We start from the raw sequence: 19,528 nt of genomic DNA on the forward strand, positions 1-19,528 counted from the left end.
AAAAATCTATTATACAGTTAAGCTACCCTTTTTTTTTTTAATCTTTTTAATTTGTATTGGTTTTTATTATGTAGTTAATTCTGATTTGCTGTGCTTTCCTGTCATGAATGGAGTTCCTTTGTTTATTTGTATACATTAGTTGCTTTTATACATATGTAAACCGTTCTGTTTTGCAGTTGCAATAAGATACGGTATATAAATCAACATAAATAAATATATGGGTAACGATGTCACATTCCACTCTGTGAGTGCAACACACTACTGTAACTTCGCCTAACTGTATATTGTAAGCCACATTGAACCGAAACTTGTTTTTGGATAACAGTGGGATACAAGAATGCATAAATAAATATTAGAGGTTAAAATTTAAGAGATCTTTTGGTCCCTTTGGCACTCCCACAGTTGGAGAAAGGTCTACCAACTACTGAACATTTTAAGTGAGAAACCTGTACAGTTTGTAAACAGATTATGGTTGTACCTAAATTTTTATCATTGGGGATCTCTATCAATGTGAAATTGCATAACTGTTGAAATTGCAGCCATATTAGTGTTATAATATATTCAGTCTTTTGTCGCTGTAACCTCACAGAACTTGATCCCAATGTGTGAACCAGCTCACATTCCCCCTTCTTCCTGTAAAAACTTAGAAATAACAAGTCATATTTTTCTTTTTGTATTATGGGCCCCTCATTGTCCTTTTTGCAGTTTTTTGTGTTGCTTCACAACCTGCCTGGCAGTGCAAAACATTTGCATTGCTATTCTTGAGATTACATTACAGTTTGAATATATTATCATGCAATGAGGTTTAAGTTGAAATCTTCTACTTCTGCTGAATATCTGTTATTGAGGAAGTTCTCTGGGTACAGGGTATGTTTACAGAACTGGAGGTGCTGTGTTCACACTGAGATTCTGTTCCGTCCTATATAGACTTCAGACGTCATTACAGTATAGGAAAGTTGGTTGTACTGATGGGAAGAATATTTGGAAAACTTACGTGCTAGCTAAATCTTTTTTGAGCCAGGGGAAATATCATTTTTAAATGTGGTAGGTTTCTTTTTCAATGAAATGTGGCTAGTGGTGCATTTCATGAATTGTATAACATGCTGCTGTGCTGTTGATGTAGGTTTACAAAGAAGTGATCATGTTACATTGTGCAGTTTAAGCACAATATAAATTGTGCTGTTTATTTTGTTTATTTTGAACACTTTGACCAGTATTATTCCTGAATATTTTAAGCAAACCTTGAGGCTTTGTGAACAAGCTTACTCCCTGAGATCGACAGTAACTTGGATTTTGGTGCAACCTCCTTTAGCAAGAATTTGATATGTTTACATCTTTGATGGTGTGTTGTCTATTGTAAGCATGTTCTTATAGAATAAGCTTCCTGGGAATACTCGGATGCTGTCATTCATTTCAGAATTTGACAAGGGTGAAAATGCATTTGTTCATCCAGGCTTTCATGGAATATACTGCCCAGAACTGTTTGCCTTCCATTACCCATATCACAATTTAAGAAAAAAGTGACAATGTACCTGTTTGTTCAGATTTATATTTGCGGTATATTGTTATGTATTATGTTATTATATTGTCTGTTTTTTTATTTTTTTTGTATTTTTATTATTATGTGTGTTTTTTGTAATAGCTGGGTTATAAATGTAATAAATAAATTATAGTTATATAGTAGATGATGGCAGATAAATGTGAAGTGGCCCATCCTGTTTCTCCAGTAAGTTGTATAGTGTTATAACTGCTGCTTTATGCAGCTTAATACCTACATTTAGGGTTGTAATTGCTCTGCACAGATTAATAAAGTATTTATTTGTCAAACAAAGGTTGTGCTAAATTGTGACAATCATTTGTTATAACGTCATTAGGGATTTTAGTACATGTGGGCACTGCAACGTGTTTTGAGTTACTTGTCTTTATAGTAGACTTTTTTGTGCTCAAATTAAATGTATAAAATACTGTCTCTTTGAGATATATTTAAATATACTTGCATTATTTCCATAAATGTGCATGTGCTTTAGTTTTGGTAAGTGCTTAAGTGTTAAACATGATGCATGATAACTATAGTGAAATATTCTTCTTGAATAGCCACAAAGGCATTTTTTTAGATGCAGGTGGCAGAATTTGCTACAAAAGCTAGGGGGCTCCAGATTATTGTAGAAGATATAAACTATACTTTGAAAGTGGGTGATAGGTCAAGAGGGACATTTTTAGTATGACGTCTGAATTTGGACGTTTTGAAAAAAAAAAAAAACCACGTCCAAAATCTGAATAGGAAAGAAGGTCATTTAAAAAAAAAGAAAAAATCTTTTTTCAAAAATACTGTTTAGAACAAGGTTTTGTGATTTGGACGTTTTATTTTTTTGGTCCATTAAAAAAAAAAAAAAAAAAAAAAAAACCCCGCCCAAGTGCAAAATGCATAAAATCAAGCCATTCGGATGTAGGAGGAGCCAGCATTTTTAGTAGACCGGTCCCCCAGACATCCCAGGAAAGCAATAGGGCACCCTAGGGGGCACTGCAGTGGACTTCATAAAATACTGCCAGGTACACATCTCACTGTTGCTCCCATATCTTGTCTGCTGAGCCCCCCCAAAACCCATTACTCTTAACTGTACACCATTACCATCGCCCTTAAGGGTGAAAGGGGGCACCTATATGTGGGTACATTGGGTTTCCGGTGAGTTTTGGAGGGCTCACAGTTTCCTTCACAAGTTTAACAGGTGGGGGGGGGGGGGAGATATGGGCCTGGGTTCACCTTTCTGCAGTGCACTGCACCCACGACTAGACTACTCTTGGGACCTGCATGCTGCTCTAATAGACGTGAGTATTACATCTGAGGCTAGCTTAGAGGCAAGTAATGTTTTAAATCACATTTTTTTTTGGGGGGGGGTAGTGACCACTGGGGGAGTAAGGAGAGGTCATCCCTGGTTCCCTACAGTGGTCACCTGGTCATTCAGGGTATCATTTGTGCCTTATTCATTATAAAAACAGGTCTAGCTCAAAATGTCTTAGTTTTGGTCCTGGATGGTTTTGTTTTGTTCCATTATGGCTGAAAAATGGCCAAGTGTTAGGAATGCCCAGATCCTGCCCTTAACACACCCCTGACCTACCCCATTGTGATTTGAATGCACTTCTGATGAACTTCATAGAAAAACATCTAAAAATTGGTTTCAAAAATACCAATTTGGACGTCTTTGTGAGAAAAACGTCCAAATGCAGATTTATGCCACTTGGACTTTTTTCTCTTTTGAAAATGAGCTCTCTAGTCTGTCAAGGGCTTCACTCAAGGGAAAGAGCTCAAGAAATGCATTTGACTTGCTGGATGTATATAGAAGCGTATTAAAAATACTTAGTTTTGCTAGACATATTATCACTTTTCTGCATTTTCATATGTTATGATACCTTCTCTAAGAGTCTTTTTGATGAGTTTTCAGTTAGTTATTATGTGTACATTTTTGGTGGTGAGAAATTTTATGCACACTATATAGTTTATTTTATTTATTAGAATTTGTTTACCGCCTATTTGAAGGAATTCACTCAAGGTGGTGTACAGTAAGAATTGGTCAAACATGAGCAATAGACAATTACAGCAGTAAAAATATTCAAAACCAATACAAAGTATGTCATGGTATACTATTTACAATGTCAACACAATACGTAATAGAACATTGTAAGTGACAGCGAAAGGTAAAGCAAAGATGTAACATATAGAAGGGTAAGAAAGTAGGAAGAGTTAGAGAAAGTAAGGTGATTGATTTAAAGAAAGTTGCACATGAGGTCAGAGAAATGGTTAAATGTTTTCTCAGCAAGGGTTGGAGTGGATAAACATGTCCTGCTGCAGTATATGCAGCCTGAGTACTCCTTGTGTGTGTGAGTGAGACTAACGAGTTAGTTCCAGTAAAGACCTGGTTGAAGAGCCAAGCTTTCACCTGCTTCCTGAAATAGAGATAGTCTTGTGTTAAGCGCAGCCTTTCAGGCAGTGCATTCCAGAGTGTGGGGGCTACTCCGGAGAAGGCTCGCTTGCGGGTATCACATCGTGTAATGTCTTTTGGAGAGGGTGTGGTTAGTGAAAGTCCTTGGGAGGATCTTAGTGTCCTTGGCGGTGTGTGGAGGATCATCCTATTTTTCAGGTACTCAGGGCCATTTCCTTTCAGGGCCTTTAAGATCAGACATAGAGTTTTAAATTTAGCCCTGTATTGTACTGGTAGCCAATGAAGTTTTTGCAAAAATGGTGTGATATGGTCACGTTGCTTGCAACCTTCTATGAATCTTGCTGCTGCATTCTAAATCAACTGGAGCTGGTGCAGGCCCTTTGTAGTCGGACCATTGTATAGTGCATTGCAGTAATCCAGTCTTGATGTTATCATTGTATGTACAACTGGGATAAGATTTACCTTCTTGATGTAAGGATAGAGGCAGCATAGCTGTCGCAAATAGTAGAAGCAGCTCTTGAAGGTTGCTTGGATTTGGGGAATCAGTGTAAGTGTTGAATCTAACTGTATTCCAAGGTTTCTGACTTTTGATTTGATGGGGAGTTTATACTTCTCAAAAGGCATTTTGATGTCAGGTATGTATCCACTTGTGTTAGGGACCCAGAGAAGCTCGGTTTTACTTGGGTTCAGGCAAAGTTTGTTGTGTTTAGCCCATTCTTGAATTGATGTTAGACGGGTAATCAGTTTATTGAAGGCTGTAGGTAAGTCAGGTTCAATGGGTATGAGTAGCTGCGCATCATCCGCCTAGATGTAGAACTGAGTGTCCATTGATCGAATCAGCTCAGCTAGTGGTTTGAGGTAGATATTGAACAGAATAGGTGACAGTATTGATCCTTGTGGTACCCCGCAGGTCAGTGTCCATGGTGGTGATGAGTTGCTGCCAAACATTATAGATTGTTGCCTCTTTGATAGGTAGGTTCTGAACCAGGCAAGTACTGTTCCATTGATACATGTTTCTGTCACTCGTGCTAGCATGATATCATGATCCAAGGTATCAAAAGATGCAGAGAAATCAAGCATATAGTTGTGTGTCCCATTTTTGTTAATATGGTTTTAAATTATTGATCACATTATGGCATGTATATTATACACACTAAGGGATATACAGTTAGGATGTCAACTGTTTTGTATCGCTGTATATATGTATTTATTCTGAGTTGGTGTTTTTAAGATTCTGTACTATTTTTATGTCACTTTTTAATATTGTATTTATTTGGTAATATTTTTAATACACTTCTATATACTTTTAAGTGCTTGTCATGGTATTCTCTTTGTTTAACTCTATAATTGTTATTGTTTTTACAAATTTTTCTAATTCTGAATATTTATTATTTTGTAGCATCTGGTGCAGCCCTTATGTGGGCGAAACACGGCCTGTGTCAGGCATTGTTTTGGTTTGTGCAATCATCAATAAAAATCAGTTGGCATTTTTCATTGATCTACTTGATTTGCTTCCCTGTTGGAGTTTGCAGATCAGCTGCCCTGTTGTTTCCTTGTATGGAGAAGTTTATATCAGCAGGAAATATATTACTCCTTCTTTTTAAAAAAAACAAAACAAAAATAAAACTCTGACCTCCTCATGTGTTTTGGATGAAAACAGTTAACATTATCAGGTTATCAATGCTGTAGTATATCTGATAAGTCTGTGATTTTCATTAGATAACTGGAAGTGGAGCATGCATTAGGCACTGGGCCACATTGATGGGTGCTGCCTGGAAAGCTGATTTTGGTGTTCTACAAAAGAAGGAGGTAAAACTGGAGATGCAGAAAACTTGGGAGGAATATATTTATTTGAATAGCAGGGAAAGGGAACCTTGGTGAGGCTGTTATGGGAAGCCGTAAAAGTGTATATTGGGAAGGGGGGGGGGGAATGCTTTAGATCACAGCTGGAATTAAGCATGAAATGCCAAAGTGCAGGCACTGCATGGTAAGTTAACATCACTGCAAAAAGTTACATCAAAGGAGCCCATATCAAAGGGTAAATGTATTTTGAGTTAGAGCAAACATTGATGCTCTAGAATAGGAGGCAGTATATCTTCTGAGACCATTATGATAGAGTGAGCAAGTTACTTGTTAGCTTAAGAAAAAGCATATTTTCTAGTGTGTTCAGCGGGTTAGGATTGCTGATAATACCTTCACCAAAAGTAACAGGGATATTTGTGAGGCCTTAAATCAGTTTGATACTTAATTTTACTCCTTAATGTCCCAGGTGAGTATAACCAAGATTAAGCACTATTTAGAACTAGCAGATACACCTAAGCTTGTGGTTAAATAAACCTCTTTGTGATTTGGAGTTTCAGGAGTTTATTAAGTCCTTGGTGTTTGGTAGGGCTGCTGAGGAGAATAGCTTCCCTACAGCAGTGTTTCCCAAGTCCAGTCCTAGAGTACTCCTTGCCAGTCAGGTTTTCAGGATATCTACAATGAATATGCATGAACTTGATTTGCATACATTGCCTCCATTATGTGCAAATCTCTTTCATGCATAATCATTGTGAATATTCTGAAAACCTCACTGGCAAAGGTTTTTTTTTCCCAGCTTTGATAGCAGACTACTTGCTGGTGATTTGGAAACACAACAGGACACGCTGTTTGTGTTGTTTTGTTTGCATTTCCTTTTTCCTTGTCCTGATATGCAATTGTTCTTATTCGTAGAGATACAGACTAGCCCCTGACGCAGACCTTTTTTGGGCGAAACACAGCCTATGTCGGGCAACTGTCATATATACGGTATCTTCAATAAAATATTTTGGATAATATACTGATCTGCTTGCTCATTTTCCACGTTGGATTTCGCAGATCGTTTGCCTTGCTGTTTTTTAAGGGGTGCTCAAGGACAGGACTTGGGAAACACCATTGGCATATAGAATTAGACATAATTCGCTGCTTAGGGCCTGTAGCAGTCATGAGCAAAGCTCATAAGATATTTTTGTTTGTGGACAATACTTTGGTAAATTTGTTTCTCCATTATCTGCTTGTTGAGGTTGCTATGTTCTCCTCCTGTTCTTTTTTTAAAGTTAATCTTGATAAAACCGAAGGTTCAGTCATGGGTTCCTTTCATGCTGTTGGAGAACTTCTCATTTAAGTTAGTCTATCATAGCGTAACATATATAGATGTTAACTTCTCTACAGTGTTTGATTACCTTTATGCATTGAATTATAGTCCCTTAGTACAGGACGTGGAAGGGGAGCTCTAATTGCAGAAGGACCTGACAACAGCAAATTGTAGCAGCAGTGGAAAAAGGTGGTGCTTCTAAAGAGGGGCATAATCGAATGGGGCCGGCCATCTCTAAGGCCGGCCCCGTAAAGCGGCATACCCAACCTTATTATCGAAACAAGATGGCCGGCCATCTTTCGTTTCAATAATACGGTCAGGGCCGGCCAAATCTCAACATTTGGGCCGGCATTAGAGATCACCGCCATTGGTTTCCGCTGATAATGGAAACTAATGCCGGCCTTCTCAAACCCGGCCAAATCCTCTCAAACCCGCCCAAATCCAAGGCATTTGGTTGTGGGAGGAGCCAGCATTTATAGTGCAGTGGTCCCCCTCACATGCCAGGACACCAACCGGGCACTGCAGTGTACTTCACAAATTGCTCCCAGGTGCATAGCTCCCTTACCTTGTGTGCTGAGCTCCCCAAAACCCCCCAAACCCACTACCCACAACTGTACAACACTACCATAGCCCTTATGGGTGAAGGGGGGCCACCTACATGTGGGTACAGTGGGTTTCGGGTGGGTTTTGGAGGGCTCCCATTTACCACCACAAGTGTAACAGGTGGGGGGGGATGGGCCTGGGTCCGCCTGCCTGAAGTCCACTGCAGTACCCACTAAAATCTGCTCCAGGGACCTGCATACTGCTGTGATGGAGCTGGGTATGACATTTAAGGCTGGCATAGAGGCTGGCAAAAAATGTGTTTAATTTTTTTTTGGGGGGGTGGGATGGGGTTGGTGACCACTGGGGGAGTAAGGGGAGGTGATCCCCGATTCCCTCCGGTGGTCATCTGGTCAGTTGGGGCACTTTTTTGTGGCTTGGTCCTAAAAATAAATGGACAAAGTAAAGCCGGCCAAGTGTTCGTCGGAGCCAGCCTTCTTTTTTCCATTATCGGCCGAAGCCGGCCATCTCTTAACCACGCCCCCGTCCCACCTTTGGTACCCTGCCGACATGCCCCCTTGAACTTTGGCCGGCCCAGCGACGGAAAACAGTTGAAGCCGGCCAAAATTGGCTTTCGATTACACCAATTTGGCCGGGTTAAGGAGATGGCCGGCCATCTCCTGATTTGTGTTGGAAGATGGCCTGCCTGCTCCTTAGAAAATAAGCAGGAAAGTCACCTTTTGGTGTCACAACTTCCAGTTCAGGTCCCAGTTAGCTGCTAGAAATAATTTGAGAAAAACAGAATGATTTTGTAGGGAGGAAAGACAGTCAAAGTTGTCTGGAAAGAGTTTGTGAGGTGTGTGTGTGGGGGGGGGGGGGGGGGGGGGGGCTGGGTCACCTGTTTTGAAACTGTACTACAAAATTATTATTAAAGGTCTAAATATCATGAATGTATCTTGGAATGAAAGGTGCTCCTTCATCTTTCCATCTCTTCTGCATGTTTGTGTGTGTGTTATGCATGCACACACCCATCTGTGTTTTTATATGCGCTGTGTGTGTGTGTATGTATCTCTCTCTCGGGGGTTTTGTTGTGTATTTCTAGTTTGTGTATGTGGTATATATGTTTTGTATGTGTATTGTATGGGGCTAGTTGGGCAATTGGACTTAGTTTTATGGATGTAGTTGTAAGCAGGTGTGGTTAGTCTGAGGGGGTGGAACAGTTCCAGGGGATAGATTGGGAAGTGGATGCATTTTGTGGAGTGATGAGGCACTTGCAAGGGGTAATTTTGTGGAATGTGGAACTTGGGGATATAGGCTGACTGAATTTTGGTTTCAGGTTTGGCACCAAAACCGATCCAAAATCTGAATTGGTGTTTCAGCTGATAATGCTTGTGTATTTTTGGCTGAAACCAAAACTCTCTGCCACCCGCTGTCCCTGGCCTGCCACTCCCTCTCCCCAGCCTGCCCTCCCACCATCAGAAGGCCCTCCCCAGGCCAACCTTTAAATGGTTTGGTGGTCTATTGGCTTCTTCTGGGCAAGAGCGATCCCTAATATTTCTTGCCTCTGCAGGTTCCTCAACCAAAATGACTAACTTCCCATGCAGCCTCCTAAGACTACTGTGGGAGGCCTTGGAGGCCATTTGGGGATTGGAAGCCGCATAGGCAGGAGTGGCTAGTGATTGCTTCTGCATATGCATCTTCCAGGATAACTTCCAGGACCTGTGGTTCCAGATGGCTGAGGAACCTGCATAGGCAAGAGTGACTGGGGACTGCTCTTCCCCAGAAGAAGCCATTAGACCACCAGGCCATTAAAGGTACAGCTGGGGAGGGTCTGCAGGTGGTGGGAGGGCAACAGATATCAGGAAAAACATCTGCAAACAAGTCAGCAATAATGGAAACTTTATTGTGTACAGATCTAGCATTAATGTACATCAGCATCACTGAAGAAGCCATAGATGCCAAAACAAGGCTTTCATGCAAGGCAGGATAAACCAACACACTCTCCTTTCAATTACTCCACCCAACTCTCCTTCTAAATTGAGATACACTAGCCAGCTTATTTTCGAAAGAGAAAATCGCCCAAAATTTGACCTAAATCGGGAGATGGATGTCTTTCTCGGGTGCCCAAATCGGTATAATTGAAACTCGACTTTTGGCATCGTCAACTGCAGTCCGTCGCGGAGACGACCAAAGCTCACGGGGGCGTGTCGGAGGCGTGGCGAAGGCAGGACTGGGGCGTGGTTATCGGCCGAGGAGAGATGGACGTCTTTAGCTGATAATCGAAACAAGAAGGGTGTTTTTGATGAGAATTTGGTCCGCTTTATTTGGTCCCTTTTTTCTCAGGTCCAAGTCCCAAGAAAGTGCCCCAACTGACCCAGATGACCACCGGAGGGAATGGGGGATCACCTCCCCTGACTCCCCCAGTGGTCACTAACCCCCTCCCACCAAAAAAAAAAACACTTAAAAAACTTTCCAGCCTGTATGTCAGCCTCAAATGCCGTACCCACCTCCATGACAGCAGAATGTGTTCTACCCTCTGACAGCCTTTCCCTAGTTCTGATGTGGCTCTCGTTTGAGTGTGACACCTTTTCTATTATGGGCACTGCAGAGTCACATCAGCAATGCATTGTGATGGGTGTAAGGTATTGGGCTCCGTGATTCCACTAGCTTGTGTTAAACGCTCACGATGTTGGTAGTTGGTAGGCTCTACTACCATGGTGCTTTTCCCCCTGCTTACTGGGTCAGAGTGTGCCCTGTGTTGTTTCCGGTAGTCCATGAGGTAGTGGCCATTTTTGTAAGCCAGTTTTAGATCCCTTTCATGTGTTAGCCACGTTACAGCACTTAGTTCTTACCTTGAATGTTGCTGAAAGAGGGCATTGTACACCATTCTGCCAGCTCGGACCTACTGCTAATCTCAGTACCAGGGAGACTCGTTGCCAGTGGGGCACAACCTCTGATCTGCAGTTAACTGTGAGTAAACGTGGTTATTGAAATAAAGGATGTTTTCAGCGAGATTACTCTTTAGGTGTGAACTGCTGTGCCAAGGTTATACAGCAGCAACAAGTCCTAGAGACCTGTGTGTATGCAGGTCCCTGGAGCACTTTTAGTGGGTACTGCAGTGCACTTCAGGCAGGTGGACCCAGGCCCATCTCCCCTACCTGTAACACTTATGCTGGTAAATGGGAGGCCTCCAAAACCCACTGTACCCACATTTAGGTGCCCCCTTCACCCCTAAGAGCTATGGTAGTGTTGTACATTTGTGGGTAGTGGGTTTTGGGGGAGGGGGGTTGGGTGCTCAGCACCCATGGTAAGGGACCTATGCATGTGGGAGCGTTGTCTGAAGTCCAACGCTCTGAGCTATAGGGTGTCCAGTTGGTGTCCTGGCATGTCAGGGGGCCAAGTGTACTACGAATCCTGGCCCCTCCCACGACCAAATGGCTTGGATGGGGACGTTTTTGAGCTGGACGTTTTTAGTTTCCATTATCGCTAAAAAAAAACAAACGCCCAGCTCGGAAACGACTAATTTTGGTCCGTACAAACCGTATTTTCGAAACAAAAGATGGATGCCCATTTTTTTCGAAAATATGGTCTGTCCCACCCCTTCACGTACCTGTTCTCGGACATAGACGCCCATGGAGATGGGCGTTCACGTTCGATTATGCCCCTCTATACCTCCCATTACCAGTTATTAGGGAGATATAATCTCCACTCCCCCCCACTCACACAGAATCAGACAACAAGCTCAAACACATAGCTCAACCAAAAAATAAATCATAAAAAAATAGCAACTTCGTATCACTCACGTCCTAAACCTCGGAAGATGCCCTACAAATATCACCCCAATACACACCTATTCAGTCTACCCCAGACAACCATGAATCAACTCTTAGTGTTCTAAAACCTTGCTGACCCTCCACCCAATACAACTCAGTCCCTAACAATATTTTTTTTAATTTAATTTTTATTTTAGTTACATTTGTACCCCGCGCTTCCCACTCATGGCAGGCTCAATGCGGCTTACATATTGTATACAGGTACTTATTTGTACCTGGGGCAATGGAGGGTTAAGTGACTTGCCCAGAGTCACAAGGAGCTGCCTATGCCTGAAGTGGGAATCAAACTCAGTTCCCTAGGACCAAAGTCCACCACCCTAACTACTAGGCCACTCCTCCACTCAACCTTCTAAGGTAACACATCCTAAAACAAATCCACACTGATCATTAAACCCGTAAACCCACACTCACCCACAAACAAACCTTTGGATACTGAACCTCAAAACCCTCACAATCCAACACAAACCACAAACATCTTACTATAACTATGAACATAAATATTAATATAGCTCTAAAGCTGAGAAAGCATGAGAGGGAGATGTTGATATATATTGGGAAGACTGAGAGAAAGCTCAGGAATGCATTCTGTAGGAAGGTTGATTCTTACCCTGACAAAGAAGTGTAGTTTTAATATCTTGGATAGCTGCATTACTGCCAATGGCTAAGGTGGTATATGACAGTTTTCTGTACACTATTTCTGGACTAACATTGCGGGGTGACTGTTTTTCCCAATGCTGCTTCTAGGGGGACGAAGTGTTGGGTAGAGCTATTAATGATCCAGGGGGAATGGCCTGGAAAGAGTTAATGAGATGCTGTTGAAGGGATTCCAGAAAGAATGTGAAGCTGCCAAGGGATACCTAGTTCTGTGATAGTTTTGAGACCCTGTATCTTTCACCTGGTTATCACTTCCACAACATGCCATACTCCAGGAGTCCTCAAATCCAGTCCTCGAGGTCCACAACCCGGCGTGGTTTTCAGGTTTTCCAGAATTAATATATATGAGATCTGTTTGCCTGAATGAAAGCAGTGAATGCAGATGGATCTCATATATATTCATTGTGGAAATCCTAAAAACCAGGCTGTGTTGTGAACTTCGAGGACTAGATTTGAGGACCCCTACCCTACGCCCTCTCTCTCACTGTGATTAACAATCTTTCTACAGGTCTGGTTCCTCTCATCTGGAAAACTACTGTCCTCAGATTGATCATGAAGAAACTTTCTCTCAACCTCTGATACTATTTCCAATCTTCTTTTCCTTTCCAAGGTCGTCAAAAAGGTCATTTTTTTCTGAACTGTATTATCACGTTGAGTCCTCACATATACTTCACCCATATCAGCCAGGTTTACATCTAGGTCACTCCACTGAAAGTATTATGACTTCCCCTGCTGAATGATCTACACTCTTCATTTGACCAAGGCAATGGCACCCTATTAATTTCATTTGACCTTATAGCTTCTTTTGACCTTTTTAAACATTTTGTTCCTCTCCAGGCTGTCTTTTGTTCTCCACCTTCCTCACAGACCACTCTTTTCAGGTTTCACTTCCCTCTTCTACTTCTGGTTTCAGCCCTCATACTTCCTATACTCCACGGCTCTGTGCTTTCTCCCCTCCTCTTTAACATATTTCTTAACTCCCTGACATCCTTAATCAAAACTTCCTTGGTTAAGTTTTATATATAAGCTGACGACATCCTGCTGGTTTCCACTCAAGATCCTTCTGCTCCTGACTTGTCTGGCCTCCAGAGGTGACTGGATGCTATAGATGTCTGTCCTCCAAGAAGCTTATTCCAAACCCTTCAAAAACGGTGGCACTTTGGGTCATAAGCTATCTTTCCATCATCCCTACATTGCGGGGCTCTCAACTTGAATCTACTCGCCACTCAACTTTTTTCATTGGAATTCACCTCCTACTGTTTGGGCTGAGCGATCGTACCCAAAATTTAGGTCCACTTTGAAAGCATACCTTTTTTCTTTGACCTTTTCCCCCAGGATCATAAGGCGACTGGGCCACCTACTAGCAAAACACCATTCTTCTGATCTCCTGTTCTCTCTCTTCTCCTCTCCCTGTTTCTCAATGATGTTGTAATTCCTTTTATTTTCAATTTTATTTTGTTTTGTTTGTGAACTGCTTTGATTATTTAATTGGTTTATCATGAACATTAAAGGGGAAATTCTATAACTAGACACCATTTAGGCATCCTGAGATCCCCTGGTTGGAGCTTATTCTATAGCATTGGGCACTCAGATTCCATTATAGAATATCAGCACACCTAACATTTACACACCCACAGTTATACCAGTCATAGACATGGTATAATTATGGGTGTAAAAACGCAGCATTGGTGCTTTTAACGGACAGCCATGTGTATGTTCCCCTTGCATTTACATGCTGTGTAAGTTACTTGTACTCTTACAGGATTGCACTTAGATATCCTGCTGACACTTTCAATGTTTGTTTCTAAAATGCCCAACATAAATGTTTATGTGCCCATTTTGACCTCTTAATATTTTAAGCATTTATGATTCTATAATGGATGCTCTGGCTCATAAATATCCATTTCTCCATCCTGGGGTGGGGAGCTCATGTTGATGGGCTCCACACCCAAGGATTTGGTCCCTCCAGGAAGCAGGTTTTCAGATCAATCTCCTGGAGTTACGAGCGGTCTGGAACGTGCTAAAGGCTTTCAGAGATCGGCTGTCCAATCACATTATTCAAATTCAGACAGACAATCAGGTTGCCATGTATTACATGAACAAGCAGGGGGACACCAGATCTCGCCCCCTATGTCAGGAAGCCATCAGGATGTGGCTTTGGGCTCGCCAGCACGGCATGTTTCTCCAAGCCACCTATCTGGCAGGCATAAACAACGGTCTGGCTGACAGGTTGAGCAGGATAATGCAACCTCACGAGTGGTCTCTCAACTCGAGAATAGTACGCAAGATCTTCCAAGCGTGGGGCACCCCCTTGGTAGATCTTTTTGCCACTCAGATCAATCACAAGGCCCCTCAGTTCTGTTCTAGACTTCAGGCCCATGGCAGACTAGCGTCAGATGCCTTTCTCCTTTATTGGGGGGGGAGGGCCTCCTGTATGCGTATCCTCCCATACCCTTGGTAGGGAAGACTTTGCTAAAACTCAAGCAGGATCGTGGAACCATGATTTTGATCACTCCCTTCTGGCCACATCAGATCTGGTTCCCTCTTCTTCTGGAGTTGTCCTCCGAAGAACCGTGGAGATTGGAGTGTTTTCCAACCCTCATCACTCAAAATGAGGGGGCGCTTCTGCATCCCAACCTCCAGTCCCTGGCTCTCATGGCCTGGATGTTGAGAGCGTAGACTTTGCCTCCTTGGGTCTTTCTGAGGGTGTCTCCCGAGTCTTGCTTGCTTCCAGAAAAGATTCCATGAAGAGGTGTTATTCTTTCAAATGGAAGAGGTTTGCCGTCTGGTGTGATAGCAAGGCCCTAGATCCTCGTTCCTGTCCTACACAGACCCTGCTTGAATACCTTCTGCACTTGTCCGAGTCCGGTCTGAAGACCAACTCTGTAAGGGTTCACCTTAGTGCAATTAGTTCTTTTCATTATCGTGTAAAGGGTAAGCCTATCTCGGGACAGCCTTTAGTTGTTCGCTTCATGAGAGGTTGGCTTTTGTCAAAGCCCCCTATCAAGCCTCTTACAGTGTCATGGGATCTCAGTGTCGTTCTCACCCAGCTGATGAAACCTCCTTTTGAGCCACTGAATTCCTGCCATCTGAAGTACTTGACCTGGAAGGTCATTTTCTTGGTGGCAGTCACTTCAGCTCATAGAGTCAGTGAGCTTCAAGCCTTGGTAGCTCATGCTCCTTATACTAAATTTCATCATAACAGAGTAGTCCTCCACACTCACCCTAAGTTCCTGCCAAAGGTGGTGTCGGAGTTCCATCTGAACCAGTCAATTGTCTTGCCAACATTTTTTCCCCGTCCTCATACCCGCCCTGCTGAACGTCAGCTGCACACATTGGACTGCAAGCGAGCATTGACCTTCTATCTGGAGCGGACAAGCCCATTCAGACAGTCCGCCCAAATGTTTGTTTCTTTTGATCCCAACAGAAGGGGAGTGTCTGTCGGGAAATGCATCATCTCCAATTGGCTAGCAGATTGCATTTCCTTCACTTACGCCCAGGCTGGGCTGACTTTTGAAGGTCATGTCACGGCTCATAGTGTTAGAGCCATGGCAGCGTCAGTGGCCCACTTGAAGTCAGCCACTATTGATGAGATGTGCAAGACAGCAACGTGGTCATCTGTCCACACATTCACATCTCATTACTGCCTACAGCAGGATACCCGATGCGACAGTCGGTTTGGGCAGTCGGTTCTGCAGAATCTGTTTGGGGTTTAGAATCGAACTCCACACCCCCCCCCCCCCCAGACCCATTTTTATTCTGTTCCAGGCTGCACTCTGTTAGTTGTTTCTATTTAGGTCAATCTCAGTTATGTCCTCGCCGTTTCGAGGCCCAATTGACCACTGTTTGTTGTTTTGATTGAGCCTGGGGGCTAGGGATACCCCATGAGCGAGAACAAGCAGCCTGCTTGTCCTCGGAGAAAGCAAAGTTACTTACCTGTAGCAGGTATTCTCCGAGAACAGCAGTCTAATTGTTCTCACAAACCTGCCCACCTCCCCTTTGGAGCTGCGTCTTCCCTTGTCTTTTGCTTTCTACTTGACTGAGGAGCACACTCGCGCTATGGGCGGAAAGATGGTCGCACATGCTTGGTTCACACGCGAGGGCTAGCAAACTTTGTTGCTAGGAAGATCTTCCGATTCTGGGGCTGACGTCGGACATCACCCATCAGTGAGAATAATCAGCCTGCTGTCCTCGGAGAATACCTGCTACGGGTAAGTAACTTCGCTTTTCTGAGATAAGCAGCATAAAATGTATTGAACTTTTCAGGATTTTGCCAGGTACTTGTGATATTTAAAGAAAAAAGTGGTAAACCACTTTGGGCCCCCTTTTAAGGGAGGAGGTTAGTATAAAAGTCATTATAGTATAATAAATCATTAAAAGTGAGTTTAATATTTCATTGTTTAATACATTAATAATGAAAAAGAAAAAATATCTCCCTGCATGATAATTTTTATTGTTGAAAGCGAGGCAGCAGATGATCTTAGCTTGTTATTAACAGGTGGAACATGAAGTAATTCATATAAACATTCTGGATTCTCTGAACACAGCGTCTTTTCTAGCAAATGTGCCTAGTAAATATTTATATCCATACTGTGCAGAGAGCCAAGGCAATCCTTTAAGGAGACTGCACTGCTGATGCATTACAATTCCCATGAAAACAATCCTGCAGTCTCATGCAATAGTACATCATAATCAATGTTGTGGGGATCTTCAGACTTTATTACCTAAGTTTTAATAATAGAAATAATGGAAGAAATGTGTCATTACTTCTGGAATCCCTTGGCTCTGTGATTCCAATAATGTACTATTCCCAGGATTGATTTTATTCTTTCCAATCCAACATGTTAGAAATAATTTTATGAAAGAGTTTGAAAATGTCTGTATGTCTAGGGGCAAAATGACTCTAAAAACTTATCAAACTAGGTCTAAATGTGGCATGAGCAGAAATGCATAGTTTGGAACAAGGTATCTTTCAAAGATATCACCAAAACAGGGATGATAGGGTATCCCAATAGTGAGGTTGCAAAAGAGACCATAGTAGATCAGGTGTCCTTAAATAAAAATCAGACAAAAGATTGCAAATTAACACTGTCAGCTACTGAGCAAGATGTAAATAGGAATAAACATAGTTTGAAATGTCTATATGTGAATGCCAGCAGATTGGAGAGTTAGAAAATATTGCACTAAATGAAAAATTAGATACAACAGGCATCTCTGAGACCTGGTGGAAGGAGAATAACCAATGGGACACTGTCATACCAGGGTACAGATACCGTAGTGATAGGGTGGATCAAATTGGTGGAGGGGTAGCATTGTATGTTAAGGAGGACCTTGAATCAAATAGATTGAAAATTCTGCAGGAAACAAAATGCATCTTGGAATCCCTATGGGTTGAAATTCCATGTGTAAAGGGGATCAGGATGGTTATAGGAGTGCACTACCATCCACCTTGTCAGGATGAACAGATGGATGTAGAAATGCTATCAGGAATTAGGGAGTCTAACAAACTGGGGAATACAATAATAATGGGTGATTTCAATTACTTATGTTCAACCCACAATTCAGGAAGTGTAGAATCAACTCAATACAACAACATATAATTTTCTACACTACGATGAAGTATTAAGAGGAAGGCATGGATGCATTACATGAAACCTTTACATACAAGTAATACCGGCACCGCCTCCCTCCAAAGGGAAACACCTTGTATTAAGAAAGCGTGCCTCTTTAATCATTTAAGCGGCGGAATTATCTGCTAGGACTGTCACTTGTTAAACTTTGGACATCCAAGATAAGTAACATTTAGTTACAATATTTGATTTTCGTGGCTCCATTTATGAAGTATTTTAGAGGATGGATGGACAATATTTATGAAAACATTTATATGGAGCTTTTTTGACCCATGATTAAAGAGGCACGCTTTCTTAATATAAGGTGTTTCCTTTGGAGGGAGGCGGTGCCGGTATTACTGAGGTCTTTTTTCTCCATTTACTTGCATGTAAAGGTTTCATGTAATGCATCCATGCCTTCCTCTTAATACTTTATCGTAGTGTAGAAAATTATATGTTATTGTATTGAGTTGATTCTACACTTCCTGAATTGTGGGTTGAACACAAGTTCTAGGACAGGATGGCACAGAATTGGAAGACGGGTTTGGGCTTCCTGCAGGAACAGAAGGATCAGATATTAAATATTCCAGGCCTGGTATTAAACACAGCTGGTATACAGAGTGTAGATTCTTGGATGGAAATATTGAATGTACATAAGACGCAAGTTAAATTGGAATTGCATATTGCTGCCTTAGTGGACTATTGTAAACAAGAAATAGTCCCTAGAGGTTTAAGAATGTTAAGAGGACCAAGAATGTTGTGTAGTGTAGAAAATTATATGTTGTTGTATTGATTTCAATTACTCCAATATTGACTGGGTAAATGCAACACCAGAGCATGCTAGGGAGGTAACATAGTAAAATTCAAGGACTGCTTTATGGAGCAGCTGGTATAGGATCCAACAAGAGAAGGAAAAATTCTAGACCTAGTCCGTAGGGGAGCGCATGATCTTTGCTGGAGGTAGTGATGCTGGGCCACTTGATAACAGTGATCATAATATGATTAGATTTGATATTAGCTTTGGAGTAAGTACACCCTGAAAATCCAATATGTTAGCATTTAACTTTCAAAAAGGAGACTGATAAAATGAGAATGGTGAAAGAATAACTTAGAGGAGCAGCTGCGAAAGTCAAAAAATTACATCAGGCATGGATGCTGTTCAAAAATACCATTCTGGAAGCCCAGTCCAAATATATTCCATGTATTAAAAAAGGAGTAAGGAAGACCAAATTTTCGGCATGGTTAAAAAATTAGATGAAGGAAGCCATTAGAGCCAAAAGAAAATCCTTCAGAAAATGGAAGAAGGATCCGACTGAAAATAATAAGAAACAGCATAAGGAATGGCAAGTCAAATGCAAAGCGCTGATAAGAAAGGCAAAGAGGAAGTTTGAAAAGAAGATTGCGTTGGAGACACATAGTAAACATTTTTTAGGTTTATTAAAAGCAAGAAGCTGGAAATAGAATCAGCCAGCTAGATGATTGAGGGATAAAAGGGGCGCGCAGGGAAGACAAAGCCATAATGGAGAGATTAAATGAAGATTTGGGAGAGATACTGGTGCCAGAAATGGTATTCAAAGCTGATGAGTCAGAGAAACTGAATAAAATTTCTATAAACATGGAGGATGTTATGGCACAATTTGACAAATTAAAGAGTTAGCAAATCTCCTGGACCGGATGGTATTCATCCCCGAGTAATGATAGAATTGAAAAATGAACTTGCAGAACTATTGTTAGTAATATGTAATTTATCTTTAAAATCAGGCATGGTTCTGGAAGATTGGAGGGTGACCAGTGTAACACCAATTTTTAAAAAAGGTTCCAGAGGATATCCGGGAAATTATA

General features: G+C 41.8%; 1 protein-coding gene and 1 long non-coding RNA gene across 7 annotated transcripts in view; both read left to right on the forward strand.

Annotated features, from left to right (window-relative positions):
• Window positions 1-19,528, forward strand: part of GPHN (gephyrin) — a 907,672-nt gene that overhangs the window by 245,816 nt on the left and 642,328 nt on the right. The window lies entirely within an intron of this gene.
• LOC115477202 lies at window positions 1,569-12,232 on the forward strand. The gene is made up of 4 exons (XR_003943293.1): window positions 1,569-1,635; window positions 10,338-10,345; window positions 10,663-10,666; window positions 12,223-12,232. It is a non-coding gene; the product is annotated as an uncharacterized LOC115477202 (long non-coding RNA).

Source organism: Microcaecilia unicolor, chromosome 9 (assembly GCF_901765095.1).
Source record: "Microcaecilia unicolor chromosome 9, aMicUni1.1, whole genome shotgun sequence".
Taxonomy (NCBI): Eukaryota; Metazoa; Chordata; class Amphibia; order Gymnophiona; family Siphonopidae; genus Microcaecilia; species Microcaecilia unicolor.